Here is a 5,027-nt window from a genome sequence, read left to right on the forward strand (position 1 = left end):
TAATAAAATCTTTAAAAAATCCTTTAGTTTTGTGATTTTTACTCGAACGATTACTCGAGGTAAAACAAAAAAACTTGATGTTGTAACTGGTTGTCTAAATGATATGAAGTCTTCAGTCCTTCCACTCACCACATCTTTGTCGGAGCGTGAGGATGGAAAAGCTGGCACACCTTTAAAGACTGAGGTTAGAGGGAGGATACAGCGAATGGTTTGACTAAATTAGGAGAGCTGTGTCAGCACTGTTTTCATGTGTGTTTTGTGGAAACAGTCATGTCAAGATTAAGGTCAAAGGGATTTGGAGGATTTCTTTGTTCACTTGTAATCGTGGAGGGGCAGCAGGATGGAATAGACATCAGGCATAACAAAGACACTCCGGAGGGTCGAGAAACACACTGCACGTATTCTTGTGGTAATTCTGCGTTCTAAATGTTCTGACTCAAACTGATGTGTCGTAGTATTTGCTCTCCTAGCTAGTGCTTGATAGCTTCTTCCACTGGTTTCTGTTTACCGTCAACGTGTTGTGCTCGATACACACTTGAATTCCTGAGGATTCAGCCAGCTGAGTGGATATTGGTGCGAAGAATGGAGCTTTTGTTGGGAAGGAAAGCCACTAATTCCACCTGCACGTGTTAAATGGAGCAGCAAAAGCTTAACATTTCTTGTAACAGAAAATACCTGCAATTGTGCTCTACAGTTGCTACATGTGAGAAGATTTTATGATCCAGAAACCAACATGGGTTTGAGGATCTTATGTTGTTGTTTTTTTTTTTAAATTTCAGATTCTAAAATTAAGGGGAGGGATTTCATATCCCATGTTTCCCCATGGACCCACTGCATTTCCCTTGCTGTTCAGATATATCAGCTGTTAGATGTTACCAGCTGAAATTGCCCAGTAGTTGCATAGTGTTGGACCATTAGCTTCAGTAAACCTCTCAGAAGTCTCCTGATAACTATCTGGTGGCCGCCCTCCCTCCACACTTCAGCCTCTGCCCAGCCCCCTTTGGTTAGACAGTAAGCCTACTTTCATCTATTGTCTCCTCATAGGTTCAAGAAGTACCTTTTAGTTGCTGCGTGTGTTCGTGGTTAAGCAGTCGTAACAGCGGAGTCGAATGACTGAGCCAGTGTGAGAGCTTTCCAGAACTCACGTTTGGTGGAATGTGACACATTTTCGTGATGTCCTGCAGGGAGGCTGGTTGAGGGTGACCCAGGCGGGGAGGCTGAGCGGGGCCGGAGAAGATAAACAGGCTGCATTGTATTGTTCTCATGGTATCACAGGGAAGCTGTCAGCCTGACTGATTGAAAGGCCAAACTACCCAAAATAGGGCCTTTGAGGCCAGCCTGCCCTTTTTCCCTCCCACCCATTTATAAATAACCCCGCTACATGTGTGGCTGTGCACCATGCATTTCATGTTGATGTGTGTGCGCTTTAGAGATGGGCCAAAAAAAGCGCCGAATCAGAACGTGAGCGTTGCCAAGGCGGCCTCAGAAAGTGAAGCCACTCAAAACAATAACAGGAGGTCTGTTGGGCCGCCAGCCAAACACTGACAGAGACTCATTGGTCAGGACCTGCCGGTGACCTGTAAACCCTCACACACACACAGAGATGCAGGCTTTATCATGAGTGATCACGCACTCTTTAAATAGATCCCACGCTTGTTTCGGCCAGTAGCTTTCCACTCAGCTGGATTCCAAGTGTGACCAATAGCTCAGGTGTGTACACAGGTGGCACCATAGAGGACCAAAGAGCATGCAATGCTTTTACTAGCCTCGCGCTCTACAAATCTGAGGTGCTATTTGGGGCATGGAGGTTTAATAAGCTGATGAAGATGATGTACCACTGTTTATTTCAATGTAAAGATGATCATCCGTTGAGCGGAATATAATGTGTGTGACTCATTGAGCTCCAAAAAGGCCATTTCACTGTTTCTCATGTGTCATAGCCAAGACAGAAAAGTGTTTTTTCTGACACTGTTCATCAATGCTAATACAGCCTCCTACTCATAATAATATTTCTTTGTTTCCCCCCCTTTGTTTAAGGACATTTAAATACTTTTTAGTTTTTTCAAAACTGAATTTCTTTTGAGATTGTTATGGTTTTTATTTTATTTCAACAGTGTCGTGTACCGTGGTGACGATGAGGTTGATGCTTTTTGAACGTAGGTTTTCCCACACTTTCCTTTTCCGTATCCAGAAATGCTCTCAACCAGGGTGGGAGCTTGTGTTCATGGCTGTGTTCCTCTGACAGCTGGTTTAGCCTTCAAATAGATACATAAAACATCTGCTGTGCGCCAATTTCCCCAACTTCTACATCTTCTGCGCTGATTTTTCTGGCGAGCGCTTCGTCCTCTTATGCACTTCAGCTGGAGGCGGCAGTCGTGTGGAAAGTAAACTTATCTCTGCGACCGCTGCTCCCACTCGCAAACAAGACCTCCAGAAGTCAGCCGCCACTTGAAGGGAGCTTCACTGTGAACTCGTCCTGTCAGAGTTACAGTCTCTGATGAAGCCACAAATCCATAACATCTGTGTCAAGCCATCCGCACACTTCTGAACTGCAGCCACTCCTGCTCATATTAGGCCACCAACAGGATCATCCAAAGCATCTCCGTGAGCAATTGGAAAGCAGATTTACGAGTCAAAATGTGAATGCCAGAGCTGTCTTTGCTGTTGTGCACCAACATCTTATGAAGGATGACCAGTTGTTTCTGCTTTGAATGGATGAATGAAACCACAGCCCACCCTCACTGTTTGGCCTGACAAGCTCTTGTCCCGCTCGCCAGCTACTTTTCACTCTCTTTCCTCTCACTCCTCTGGGTCTGATCATCAGCCCGGCTCTTAAGCAAACCATGCTTATGCTGCAGCTCTCTGCCGTCACACTGACTCCACTCTAATCCGTCGCCATGCGGTTTGCACCTTAAGTTGATCTTCAAGTTACAAGTAATAGACGCTGCCTGAGTCTCTTCCAACGAAGTCACACAGATAAACTCATCCGCACACAGTATCACGTCGGCCTGCTCCAAAGAATGTCTGCAATGCTTGGGCTCACTGCTGACCCGGTTTTCTATCCAGCTCCGATCACCCAGTGTGAGAGAGCAGACAGACACTCTTTCTCCAGTGATGAGCTTCTGTGTGAAGACAGGATTCGGTTTATTGTTCGAGCCAACCTGCTGAATCGCTTTCAGGAGGGAGGAGTTTATGGGTTCAATGAGAGGCCAGAGGTCATGTTGACTCTGGGGGCCGACTGAGTAAATAAGGGGAATAAACTGAGTCCTGAAAATTTGTAAATATTTGCATCTCTATTCTCCTGCAGCTGTTCACTGTAAAGATGGCCGAGTTTGTGAGGAGAGGAGAGAGAGAGAGAAGAGTGAGCATGAGTTAGTGATTTAGTTGCCTGACTCTGTGCCAACCCACGTGGACGACGCCCTGCTTCTCCATATCCCATCCTGCTTGAGGAGTTGGACAGACAGCAGTGGGTGGGAAGAACAGTCTTCTGAAACCAGGCTCAGAAACACAAGACAACCATTCAGTAGAATTTCTTCGTCCAGAATGAGGCTTCCTCTGGATGATGTTTTTGTATGGAAGGATGATGATTATTAACCCATGTTTTCTCAGGTGCTGGCCCATTCTTGCGAAGGATGAGCTGAGCCATTCGAAAAGATAGATTTAGGAAATCATTCTCGGCTCCTAAATCTTCATGGTCACAGTGAAACTGTGAATAATGTGGCTCTATGTGATGAGATCTGAGAGATCCCAGTTTACTGGTTGCTCATTTTTGGTCAGGAGCTTTGGGAACATCAAGGATACTCTGAAAAGGTCATGTTTCTGGAGGTCAATGGATCACCTCAGTGTCCACCTGGAGCACCTGTTGAACGGGTAAAAAGCAAGCATAATGCAAAATCATTGCCGTAAGTGTAATGTGTTTTGTTGCTGCGTTGCATTTGGTATCGTTTACACTATGTAGTAGAGTGATTTGTTTGTGGTTTAGTGCTTTGTATGTTTAAAGGTTTTAATAAAAAGGCCATTATTGTCTTTTGGAATATGGAGGACGGCATGATGATACAGGTTTTTGACCGTAAACTTCTGGAATTCTTGATGTTCCTGAGCTCATAAGAGTTTGCGACTTCCAATAAAGAAAAGGATTTCAAGCTCCACGGCATAAGCTTCAGTTTGGTTTCTCTTTTTTGATTCCTGTCGGTGGGAAGCTCGGGGAAAATGTTCGTACGGCTGTGCTGTTGACTGCAAAGAACGAAGAAGCAAACACTCAGGACAAAGGTGGAACCAGTCAGAAACGAAACACTGTCCACAACATGAACCAGATAGCAAGCTATTGGAGTTTGCTAATACAGTTCCCTTGTGGGGTTTGTGGGGTTTGTGGGGACTGGACCAGTCCCAGGTGTGAAAGGGAAGAGATGAGTTACACCCAACAGGTCGCCAGCCTACCAAACAACACTCACACCGATGGACAATTTACAGAACTTATTCAACCTCTGTGGGAGGAAACCAGAGTGTCCAGGGTAAACCCAGAAGAACATACAAACTCCACACAGAAAGAACAGATGTTACCTCACAGTAAGATAACATGCAGCCTTCTTGCTGTGAGCTGGTAGTACAGAACTTTCCTTTTTGCCACAGTGTAATAACCAGGTCCACTGCTGACATTTAGAATCGTACTCTAGTCTCCACTCTCACTAGATGACAGGTCCACTGTACTCGTTCAAATCAAATTCTGACCTGACTGTGCGCGTCAGGCTCTAGGGGCCCACAATAATGACATGGTTCGCCAGATGTGGCCCTCAGGCCCTGAGTTTGACACCGGTGTCTTGGAGCTATGGGAGGCAGGGGGAGTCTAGTTATCTTCACTTCATGTTCTGCTCCAGTGCTCCTGACTCAGCGAAAAATGGACTTATTGCATTCTTTCTGACACAAGTCAGTTTGAAGATGTCTTTCCACTGGTCCTGGGTCAGTGGTCTCTGTCATGGTAATCTCACTGTGGTTTTGAAGGCCGATATTTCACATTTTTCTACAAGGAT

This window comes from Synchiropus splendidus, chromosome 15 (assembly GCF_027744825.2).
Source record: "Synchiropus splendidus isolate RoL2022-P1 chromosome 15, RoL_Sspl_1.0, whole genome shotgun sequence".
Classification (NCBI taxonomy): domain Eukaryota; kingdom Metazoa; phylum Chordata; class Actinopteri; order Syngnathiformes; family Callionymidae; genus Synchiropus; species Synchiropus splendidus.